The following is a 13,155-nucleotide window of genomic DNA, read 5'->3' on the forward strand; positions in this document are numbered from 1 at the left end:
TGGTGCCGCCGACCTTGGACCGATCGCGAGGAGTAAGCGAGGGAGACAGAGGCAAGCGAGCGAGTGTCCGACGATCTAACGGTATCGAGCGCGATCTTCCACCCAGCCAGCCAGCCAGCCATTGTGGTTGTGCCGACCCAGAGGACCGGATGAACTCCCAACTGGTCATCTTTTGCGAGGTGCGTTGCGTTCTGCGTTGCGAAGTTCTCGGGCCGTCGGGCCGACGGGGGACGAGATGGCCGGACGTTCAACCTGGTACCTGGTGCTGGTCTTGCTGTTTGCGGTTCAATGAACATGCGGTACATAAATGCATACCTACCATCACTACCACTCACTTGTCAGACGCCTCTTCGTGACTCGATCTCCGGGGGGGGGGTGCGTGTTTGTTGAGATGGAAATGGGTGGGTACCACTACGTCACATCACATGGATCCTATGGCTGAAGTTTGCACCACCAAGTGAAAGCAACGTAGCGGCGATCCCCCATTGCCCCCGTCACCCATCTGATGTGCCGATCCTGTATCACGCCAGCCCCCCCCCCCCCCCCCCCCCCAAAAACCTGCCCAGACTTACGCAATACAAGGGACAGCTCCAGCTCGAACGGTGGTTGGCCTACAAGAACGAAAGCAGTGGATTTAGTGCGCCCATGAGTGTCGTTACAGGCGATCGATCAGTGTTCGATGTGATCGAATGCGATATTAATGATTCCACCCCGAAGATCGAAGCCGTTCATTACCACAATCAAACCAAATTATATCGCTCCATGGCATGAGGGATTCGCAGGAGACATTGGGCACCTACAATCACACAATTCCCGTGACCTGGGAAGACAACATTGTAAAACGTTAGCTGCCTAGGGAGGTAGCCATCGGTGGATGGTCAATATTTGCGTTTAGGTCTGGCCAACGCAACATTCGTCTCGTATACGCTTCGCTTCGCTTTTGCATCGCTGTACAAACCGGACCGCACAAACAAACCCTGGTTCGAGGGTCTCGGCGTGCGATGCATTCCAGTGTCCGAAAACAGTGCTAGACAGACAACTCCTGGAGCGCGTTCGCACACGTGCAGCATGCAGCATGCGATCGTTTGCATTTTGTCGCCCCTGTCCCGTCAGACCAGTCATCAGCCGCCGGGGTCCTGGTTCTGACTTAGTTCCCCGTTAAATTTGCTGGCCATGTTGCGTCTCCCTCTCTCTCTCTTTGTGTCACTTTTTTCTTGATCGTCCATTTGGTCGACAGCAGGCGCTACAATAAATCTTACCGAGCAAACGGAGCAAACGCAATGATCGCACGCCACGCAAACGTGCGAAGAGAGGGCGCCTAAAGTGATCAAGCGGGGAGCACGGAGGAAGGGGGATCTATTGGCCATTCTATCGTGTCGTGTCGTAGCTGCTTTCGCTGGTTCATTAGCCGCAGACCGCAGCAAACGGGGTGACCGAAGCAATACGTTACCGGTTTACGGTCGTCGCACCCGTTGTCGGCCAAGTTTGCGTTTTGCGTACATCCGCTGGCTTAACCACAGAACTCGAGCGCGGCATGGCGCTCCTCTATTACTAATTACTGTCATCCGTGCCAGGGTGGAATTGTTGGTGGCAGTCCAGTTCAGTGTGGGAGGTAGATAGCATGCCGGTGGTGCCAATTCGCTACGGTGGGGTCTCTCTCGCTCTTCGCTCGCCCCGATTCCGCTCTCTCTGCTGGGTGCTGATACGGTTTTGCTCCCAACGCTTTTGTGGATATGCTCCGATTGCACTTGCCCGGTGGTTTAACGGAGCACTCTGCGGATGGGTTTTGTTCAGCCATCAGCCAACGAACCGATGTGATTGGCCGAGATTGACCAAGCGAAACCGACGACAGTTAGTCAGCGCGGTCGGTCAGTGGTGATCTATGGTGCTGAGATTGGTGCTTGTGTCTGCAAAGATAGTGAAACGAAAGGTATATCATAATCAGAGAAATTGGCGAATGTGTTTGGCCTCTTCTACACAGTTCTGGGCTTGTTATCTTACTGGTAGCAGCGAAAGACAATATAGACATTTTCTTTGTGCAAATTTGATCCAAATTCTTGACGTCACCGATGACCGATCGCGTGTCAATGCGACGTAATAATGATGATAGGATCACCATTAGCTATTTTGCTTCTGGCGAGTTGGACAAACCAAAAACACACTCCAAGAGAACACAATCAATTAACATGAAAAAAAACCAGTTCCTTTCCAGGGGGTGCAGGAAACGACGAACCTGTGGACATCGGTTTGACAAGTCATTACAATCAATCCGATCCCGATCGAGGCTCATCAGCGCGTTGCTGTTGACTTGGCGTGCGGTAACAAAGCGGTTTTACAAAAGCGTCCCGCGCCGCTGGCACACCAGATCAGATCCAATCCCCCCCCCCCCCGGCTTGTCCTTGTGGTCAGATTAATGGATGGCAATAAATTCGTGGTACGCGAAAACGTCGAGCCGTGAGGCGGTGTACAGGTATGGTACGAGATTAGGTGCTCGCGCTCTGTAGCATCAACCAAGTGGTAGCGGGCTTTCGATGTCACAGCAATCGATCGATGGGGATGCAGGTACGAAAGGTACGAAGCGATCAAGAGAGGTAGGAGAAGTCGTTTGGAACACACAGCCACCGACGGACAAGTAGAAAATCATTAGTGTCACTAGTGGAGCGGATTTCTCGAGTGACAAGTAGTCGATGGATGGTTTTCTGGTGTGTGTTTGAATGGAGAACGCGCGAACGCGACCGCAAGTTGGCCAATTGATGATGGCCAACGGGAGCTAATGAGTCGAGATGTTTTAAGTCCACGTAGACGCCTCTGAAGGTGCTTCTCTTGCGCCCAATGACCAATGAGCTTTAATGTAGACAACGAGTTAAGGTGACCGTTCTGTTCAACCTAGCAAACTTCTGCCATGATCACTTTGAGCCACAGCATCTAAGTCCACGACATGCAGCCACAAATAGTTGCCTCTAATAATGCCACCCCCTAAATAACGCACTAGATGTCAGTGAGACACGCTACAAAGTGGAACTTATAGCGCCTTATAGCGTTTCCTGACATACGAGACGATAAAAATTGGTGTCTCAATTGGTTACGCTCAAACTATTGCGACTATGCGGTGGTTTCGGTGCTCAAGACCGGTCAAGAAACCCAGCCCCAGCTGGCTCCAGTCTCCCGAGTCTCGTCCAGAACCTGTCCAACAGATCGGCTTAGAGAGTGAGACGGCAAGGGGGGCATCTACCCCGGTGCAAAACACGTGAGAAAATTCAATCAATAATCATAGGTAAATACTCCCCACACAGAACCCACGGGCCCGGGGTATTGGGAAACATTCCACAACCACGGCAACAACGGCATTCTTCTCGGACCGGCCTCTCCTATTAGCACCCATTTAATTGCGCCGTGGTTCCAACCTCCTCAATTGCCCTCCTCTGTTGCTCGGGAATTGTTGCTCGAATTGTCCAAAAAGCATCCACCACTACGGGGCGCTACTCGGCACCAAGGACGGTGCTGACGTTGCCCGACATACCACGGCGAGGTATTAGAATCACCTAAAGACCCCAAGACTCCGGTGGTGCTCCTTACTCCCCGGACAGGCCTAGCATAGAGAGGGGCCACCGCTCACCCGACAAGACATTCGAGAACATGGAACACCGGTTGTGCGATAATAATCGGTATGTTTGGCTGCATTTTTCCCACCAGCTCCAGCTGCGAAGCCAGCATCCAGCGTTTCTCCTAGGCTAATGGTTCGCCTGCCTGCCTACTTTTCGGCCAGTTATGCTCTCGGCCTGCCCCTCCTCAATCGGTCTACCAATCCCGCGAAATACAATCCGAAGCAACGTAGCAACCATCGTCGTAGCAGATGATCGCAGCTATCCGCTGCTCGTTCTTCGGTGGCGGTGCCGACTTGGAACCATTTGTGTTTTTTTTTAATTGCGATCATCGATTTGTTGGCAACGTCCTTCTTGGATTCTGCAATGGAAAGAAGATTGCCAAAAAGCCGCACAAAGAGAGCGGGAGAGAGAGAGAGTGCGTAAAAAGAACAAAACATCGCCCGAAGATAAACCTCTTTCTGGACAAACATGAGCTTCTGATCGGTTCTGTGTCGGTGTCCGCGCACGGATTCAGTATGCAAAGCGGGAATATTCAACCTTTATGGTAAACAGCTTCTCGTCGTGCCGTGGCGGGCTTCAGACACGACGCCGTACCCGGGGGGTACCGTTGGTCCGTCAAGCGCAAAAACAAGGTCGTCTAGTTTTGATCTCGGGCTTCCTCGAACAGAACGTTGCCACACTGACCAGTTCCAGCTGCTATCAGGCGGCCTGTACGAGGTGACGACGATAGTGAGATAGTTTAAATCGCTGTTAATGTGGTCTGCAACACAACATAACATGCTCTCGCTCTCTCTCTCTACCTCTTCCCCTTCCATGCCATCAGACCACAGCACCACATTAAAAACGATTGACAAGCAGCCAATTATCGGTGTGAATAAATGTGTTCCAAGAAGTTTGGAATCCTGTCCCGGAGAGCAACCGCCGTTTTTCGCCGGTTCGCTCGGCTACAAAAATGTGTGATGCTGCTCTCGAACTTCTCACCATTCAGCTTAGCTTTCGGTGGTGGCCTCATTTACGTATTCTTTATGCGTTAGCGATCAATGATGACCACCAGCGATTGCGGGGGAGCTATAAACCTAATCAAACCTGTCAGGAAATCATTTCATTTTAATAAGCTACACGACAAACGGTTGAAATTTGTTGGCCCTGATCCACGAGGCTGGCGGAATGCACGTGTCTGACGTCCCCTTCGAAGAGGTCACAAAGTGAGGATCTTCCACTTCCACTCTCACATTTCGTTTGATTTCGCTTTTTTTCTCTGTTCACGACAGTTGTTTTTGACGTTGAAGCACCTTGGACACACCTCGGCAGCTCATGTGTCTCGGTACTGCGTAAGCGAAAGTTGAACCGCGAACCGCGACACAGCAATTCCCTGCCAAATGGCGGTCACACGGGAATACCAGGAGAGAACAGGCGAGTTCTGTTCGCCGGTAGTGTCGCATTTCTCGTACCAAACATTTCTGATGACGATTCGCTTATTTGTTCCAGCAACTGGCGAGCATAAAATGCAAGTGTGGTGTGCGAAATCGACCAACACGTTGGTTCTTGTCCGGGGTCCGTCATCCATTGGCTGGTTTCAAGTTGCGTCGACCAGTGCAGAACAGCTTAGCGATAATAGTGCAAAAAAAAAACTGGTGACTGTCGGTAGCATATTTGCTATCCCGTGGGATCAGCGAAAACCGGAGTGTCGCCACATTCTGCTGGCAGACTTGACTCGCTGACACGTGATAATAAGGGTGGACGATGTATGAAATGAACTTACGATTGAGGTACACCACGTGGCACGAAGGCTGACGATGGTAGACTATCTTTCAAAATTCCTCCAAGTTTTAGAGCAGTATCCTTGCGTTCCATCAGGTTGTATTCTTACAAAATCACGTCCCTCAAGTTTAGAGGCCGCTGAAAAGATAACTTGGAGCATGCAAAGATATCTTATGTTATTATATCCGACAGCAATCAATTATTACCCCTATCAATGAGTTATGACACTCGGATACGAATCTCCCGAATCAAATCTATCCCGGCAATCAACAGATCACCATCAATTATAAAGCATCATAATTGTGTCGGACGCCTAATGTGTGTCACCGTGGTCACCGGGCGGCCACAGATCGCCACCACTCAAGACATTAATTGTTACATTGACTTGATTGCATCAGCAGCAGCAGCAGCATCAGCCCCGGTCCGCACCCTGTTATCTCATCGTTGACCCGTTTGGCGGCCGCCATAGCGAAAAAGGGCCATAGCCGCCAAGTCTGAGTCTGCCTGGCCCGTTGTGTCCCATTGTGTTCCCTCCCCGGGGGTGTTGGCTGGCCAGTCCGCCGGTCATTGGCGATGGCGTCGCCCAAGCACACCACATTATAGTGCCAGCGACAGATAACAGAAATAAAGTAAAGGCGCAAGGTGGAGAGCAAAAGTGAAATATTACGCCAACCTGCGGTCGGCGCGAGCGAGGAAGACGCGGAACTTGCGGGATCGAAGGTGCCTGTGGATGGAATGGGCACTCCAGGTGTCTGGCAAGGGGTCCGAAATGACGTCGAGGTGGTGGAAATCAATCGTTTGGCCCACACCGGACCACCGCCTCGCGATGCACGACGATGCGGTGCGGTCGTGCCTGGTGCGCGCTGTGGTGCATTATTCATCGTTTATTGTCGCTGTCACTTCACAGATCACTTTTGGCCTCTCTTTCTCTCGATCTCTCGATGTGTTGTGGTCTCTCGTGCCGGAAGAAAACGGCGTCCCGCCTCTGAAGAGGCGGCGCTGTCCCCGTGAACCGTGACGAAGGCGATCCGATTGAGGGGCATTGTATGTTTAATAGAAAAATCATGAATCCCCCCCGCCCACCCTACCGCTCGACCCCCCCTCCTGTGGCCATCGGCTATAGGAACGAAAGTAGCAGAAAAAGGGAATTTTCTTTCAGCACACGAGCGGATTCGATCTTTCAAATCTACTCGCCTTCACGTTCGAACGACGAGATGACGCGGAAACATTGTCTGTTTGCGATGAGATCGGGAGAAGTGGCCAGGAGGTCAGGAACTCCGCCTTCGTTCGTGTGGCGTGGAGTGAAATGTAATTTCCCTTTTTTGTACTGGTAATCGTTTGAACTAGCGGCGGCCACCGGCGAAAAGACGTTGTCCATGGCGATGTTGTTATCGATCGCGTCGTGTGAAGTAGCTTTCCATTAAAAGGAAATTCCATCACACGTTCTGAACGGGGCTGCCGGTATGTGTCCCCCCCCCCCCCCCCCGCCCGGGTTGAGTTCCCAATTAATCGATTAATTGAGACGGATTATCGGAACTCGCGATTACTGCGAAAGTTCGAAACACGCTTGTATGGCCAGCACTGTGTCGCTTGGCTGGGTGTTTGCATACGAAAATGAAGATCTTATACGGGTTCGCTCGGTCCGTGGTTAACAGACATTGCGAACGTCATTTGAACGACGTTCCATCGCTTCAGTTACGGTGTCTCTGAGTTTCCTGATGCGGCCCGTGGTTACGCTTTCGTTTTGACCGGGTTTCCCCATTTCCTCCGAGCGCCTCCGATTGAACATTGCCAATCGTCCACTGGGAAGTTGATGTTGCTGCTGCTGCTGCATCACTTAACACCTCAGCATGCCGGTGGTTACCATGCAGTGTTTCGAGGGGAAAAGCTCGTTAAAGGAAACTCGTTGCCAACCAGCGCCAAACACCGGTCTACCAAGCAAAAATGGGTTCAAAAAGAGTTCTGGCACTCGCCACGATGGCCTTCCGCGGAACACGGCCCCAGCGCAATACCGATCGAACCCGAGATGTGCCTAATAGCCGTCGAAGGGCGCCAAGGCCCCTCACTCCCGGGGGAGAAAATTGGGTTTCATACTTTTTCCGCAAGTCCGCTCGCCTCCGCCACGGGAAATGGCCTATTTCGTTTCGGTGCGGAATGGTGTTGCACCGTTTACCGGCCTGGGCCGGAGGAGTCCCTATTTCCCGGGATTCTCCGACGAAAGTAAAAATATCCGTTCCCTCCCTTCCGCCCTGAGTAAGCCAAACAGAAATAAATATATATATACATCTATCGATTTGGCCTCATTCGATTTGTGGTGGTGGTGCTGGCGCATTAAGGAGCGTGTTACCGGTGGGGTTACCTGGCACAGACACAACGTTTGGCCGGGATTCACCGCGGAAGCAAGGATAGCGGAACGTTTTTTTTTTTTCGGTAAGAGAGTCGGAAGAGTGTAAATTGAGGTACGGAGGTTGCGGAAGTGGATCGAATCCAAATGCGAGAACGCACCAAAGCGGGGAAATGGCATCTCGTTAGCATAATTCACAATTTCAACTGCCTTCAACTTCCGCGCAATGCTGGGATGTTCCAGGATAAACGTTTAGAATACTTTAAGGGGATTGTGATGATAAATGATTCTAGATGAGTAAACTAGGACTAGATCCTTGGTAATATTAGGTTGCATTTTGAGTAAAAACAGGGAAGAACTGCTAGTGTTTAAATGATATCGTATTCTTCTTCTACAACTATGAACAGAACAAGAGCAATTCTTCCAGAAATATAGAGAATTTTCTTCAAATTTTAAAATACAAACACATTCTAAAGAAAACTAATGACACTCACTTACCATAAACTTGGCACTGGCAGCAATGTTGAGCAATGTTTCTGGAGCTGGAACACTGGTTTGAAAAACTCAATCCCCACTACACATACTGCACATCACTGCACAACACCATCCACCAAACAGAACCTTCTAATGAGCGGCCTGAAGCCGAAATGTAAACTGACGTGACAGTACGCATCGTCGTCGGTACCAGGTCCGAACCTCCGACGTCCAACTCGACCAACATATCCTCGCCAAGCATACCACGATCGGCACATTGTTCTTTACCTCCCCCGCGCCACCCACTCTCCCATGGGACGGGAGTTGAATGAGCATAGCTCAGCGCTTTCGTGCCTTCCATACCGAGCCCGAAACAATAATCTTCTTCTTCCAACGTGACTGGCACACAAGTCTCAGCCAGAAGCCACGGAGGCAGCCTCGGTAGATCGTGCATTCGATCGTTCGCGACGTGCGCTCTGCTATCAGGCGCGACTTGATCGTATTACAAATGTGCATACCACACGCCACCAGAGGTTTGCACCAGCCACGCCGGATATTGACCGCGACTCATCCTCAACCTCCTCTCACCCCCTCGGACTCATCGGGAAGCATTTTTGCTTTCTAAGCATAAGCAACCATTTTGTTTACGCAAACGGGCGACGTGTTGGCACCGAAACGGATCGGATCGCTGTTCGGAGCTGCCGGCAGGCAGTGACGATTATCGGCGAGCATGCGTGGAAGGATTTTGATCACCACTTTTTTTTTCTTCAATACATGCTAGCGGCGTGGTGCGAATGCGGTTCGTGGACGCGATCGATCGCGAAACGATGGACACATTACGATTGGCTGGTCACGATTTTTCGGCCAGAGAGATGTTCTAGGTGAATGAACATTACATAATTAGCGGACCAGATCAGGAGGGGGCACTAATTCGCTAGACATGCAGCACCGAATGGCTGTACGATGTGCGAAATGACGGACGATTTGCGTATGAATGATTATTATTCGAAAATGACGTAGAATTTATCATAGGTGCAAATTTTTGGGTTTTAATGAGATTGTGGCGAGCAAATAAGGTGATGAAATCGTGTTTCACTCAAACGCATTAATCGTATATGTGCTCCAGGCACAATGAATTTGTCTATGCTATTGTGGATCCGGATGTTGCGCATGGGCCCACAGGCTTATCTAAAAGATATGGAAAAGAATATTTAATGTTTATTGAAGCTAGACTCGTACTCGGGAGCTGTCCATTTGAGGTTCTTATGCATCGCGATACAAGTCTTTCAATCGATGATGAAAGTTATGTAATTGATGAAAGTTATGCAGCAAGCAAGATAGCTAAAGCCAAAGAACCCTTTCGCTTGTAAGTTAGACAAAAACCGTTTTTTTGTTTTCTTGTAATAAGTTAGACGCTAATAAGTTAGACAAAAACCGTTATTTTGTTTTCTTGTGAAGAAAACCTTTGTAGTGTTTGCGTAAAATCACATAGCGAAAACAGAAGTTTACAAGCTAAACAAACAAAAAAAAATCTGTTTCATCAGTCTACTACCATAACAATAGAGTGTGTAGTCCTCGAATAGGAAAATATTAGACTAATTATGGGGTGGAAATTAAAGATGCAGATTACAGTCATCAATAATACATCGATTCTCATGAGAAACAACACCTTGGCTGAAGAATGTTTAAGCTGGTTGATAAAGAAAATTACTGTAAAGATAACTCGTTTTTATATTTGTTTATTATATTTTTTTGACAATTGATTACTTTTCCATAAATTTTAAGGCGCGATATGATTGTTTGTGCTGTGGTTTAAAGCTGCTCCTTTTCTGAATATTTCGTATTCGGATTGATTGTACATTTCAAAATACTTGATAGATTGCTCCAAACATTGTCATTTTAATGCAATGGCTAGTTCATATTAAAGAATTTGGGACATGGTTGACGTTGAGGCCATCAAACACACCTTCATCTGTTACATTTAATTTTAAACAATTTTGAGGCTCGTCATCAATATTATACAGTGATACATATTGAATCTATCAAAAAGTGTAGACAAACCACTCGATTACATTTTATCTATTTCGGTATTGTTGGTGTGATTTACAGATCCCTTACAGACTTCTAGCTTAAAGTTCTCCGGAAAACGATACATGCAGCCACGCGGAAAAATGGAACACCAAGTCTTAATCATAGAGTGGTGACACAAGTCACACCGCACAAAGTCACCAGCTCGGATGCTCGGTGCAGTTTAAACATAGGGTAGCAGTTGTGTAATTAAATAAATTATGTAAGACAATGTTGCATAGCGAGAGAGAAAAGCAGAGTGATAGAGAGCATGGGAGAGAGAGAGAGAGAGAGGGAGTAACTGGGGCGTGCATCTTGCCGACTATGCACCAATTCCCATCTCTCTTTCAGCAATCACCTGGCCGGTTCACCAGTTCGCCGGTTCGATGCCGTTTTTTTCTGCCTCGGAAATAGGACATCCTGCTGAAATGAAGGTGATGATGCTCGCCGGTCAAACGAAAGCACCACGGCACGAACCGGCGAAGGGTGGTCCAGCAGCATGACCGCGAACTCGCGCAAACGGAACCGCATTCGTCGGAACGAAAAGTGTGTCACAGGGAAAAGCAATATCCAGCGCGGTGGTTCCTCTCCATTTGTTTTATCTTCTCCAACAGATGGAAGGGTAATCTTAAATGCTCGAATAATTTCTCTTAGTTGTGCAATTTTTTTCCCTTGTTCAAGGACTTGACGCTCTAGCTTAATCAATCGGCTACGCAAACAACCATTCTACCACAACTTCTACGCGTACATCTGCCGAAACACGTTGCATTTCGTGAGAGGAAGTTAGCTTCATTATTTTCCACCACCTATTTGATCCTGTGCACGATCGTCTGCCATCCTGTGCACGATCGTCTGCCATCTTGTGTTTCCGTGAGGAAGTTCGTGTTTGCTCTCACCCTCCAGACAACCCATTATAATTCGAAGATGATGCCGTACGTCTCATTCGTGAGAGATGGTTTCAAGAATGATTGATAAAACTTGCGGCTCATTAATAAGCCACCAGTCAGCACGTCAGGGCTTTGCTTTCTTTCTGATTGTGCTCGACTGGAAAGGAAAACTTACCCACGAATGCACTGGCACGTGGTGGAGTGGAGCCAAATATTTGGCACAGAATGTGGCCACGAACGTGAGCACGAAAATTACTTGCACCTAGGTTGCAATCACGCTTTCTAGCGTCAGGGAACAACCAGAGCAGAGTCACTTCTTCCCCTCTTCCTCGGTGCAACGAGAGTGTATTTCCCATCGGCAGCCTCTCGAGAGGAGTTTGATGATGGACCAAAGGTACTTCTATGTGAGCAGACGATCTGAGCTGCGTCAACTACGGCGATACCTTACCACAATCAGGTCGTCGTCGAATGGGAATGGTTCAGTGATCGGCATAGACGAATGAAGACGACGACGACGACGACGACACGGCGCACAGCTTCATTTGCTCTGTTTCCCGGTTATTATAGTCCACCTTCGCCATCGTTCGTTATGCAGCAGCCGCAACAATGGTGAATTGGCTGGCTGGCTGGCTGGCTGGATGGCCGGGTGGCCCGGGAAGCATTCCTTATTCCACGCCCAATGCGCACACACATACTGGACCACCGCGCCCATGGGAGAGCAGCTCGCACTTTCAGTTGAGGATTTTCTCAGTGAAATTTGCTTTACCCCATTCCCAGCCTGCCCGGTTGGGGGGCTGCTGCTGGAGCATACCTACACCGAAAGTAAGGTGGGATGAAACAACTGTTCAAACACATGACCCTGTTACGACACACGTAGCTGGGCTGGGATGGGACTATGCTTCGAATTAGCACAATTAAGGGAAGCTATGGCGTGGCCCGTGGTGTCGCGTTTACCTTTTTCGCTGCGCGCATTCATTAGGGTTTTATTGGTCTTATAAAACAATGTGAGGATTGCAATAAAATTTACAAAATGGCTGTTTTGGAAAAAAAGATAGATGGAATAAGGTGCAGTAGTTACGATTTATGCTTTTCTGGTGTTAATGGTAAATGCTATGTAAGGCTCTGCATTGTTTCAAGTGAACACTTTATGCTCTCTTATGGGGATGTACTGTAGATATTCAAGATGGAGCTTGATAGGCGCAATGAGATAGCGAAAAAAAGCAGCATTGGTGTATCAGTATCACCAGCAATCAGCTGATTGGCAAATGATGCAATATGCAAACAATATAAGTATGAAATTGTCCATTCGCGCTTGATTTTTTTCTCGTTTTTCCTTCCTGTGCTCTTAGCTGATCTTCCTTTAACTGAACAATTTACTCTTACAATTTACTCTCGTTTAGTTTGAAGCAAATAAGCGAAAGATTCGATGTATTTTAATTCAAATAGTACATTTATTGCTATACCTTATGCAATTATAAAACTAAAACATTTTATGCTGCAAATTCCAGTTATTCCAGTTTTAATTTCTCGCTCATTTAAGAGAATCCGGGCATTCCTTAGTGAAGGAACACCAAGGATAATTGCGATCTTGCAATGAACGACTAGTGCAAATAATGATGCCTCTGTGTGTACAGGTTCATTCTTTCCTATATTTTTAGATGGAGACGCACCAATCTGTCATCTATTCTATTTTTGTGAAATTAACAGTTTTTTTCCAATAAAATATTAAGTCTATGCATTGAAATTTGCCGAATTGTACCAAATTTAATCGGTTATTTCTCAATAAATCTTAACAATCTGCTTATTAAACATATAGCTCATCCTTACTTTTTTACTATATTTTGGGCAATTTTCGAATTCCATGTCGAAAGAACTGCTCATCTTTTGAAGCAGTTTAGGCAATTATCGTTTTTTCAATTATTTCATAAAGAATAAGGTGTTGTGCTTTTAAACATTTTTTTAAACAACCAAACAAGAAGTATTTAGAAAGAACAATGTCTGGTGTATACAGCGGGTG

This window comes from Anopheles aquasalis, chromosome 3 (genome assembly GCF_943734665.1).
Source record: "Anopheles aquasalis chromosome 3, idAnoAquaMG_Q_19, whole genome shotgun sequence".
NCBI lineage: Eukaryota > Metazoa > Arthropoda > Insecta > Diptera > Culicidae > Anopheles > Anopheles aquasalis.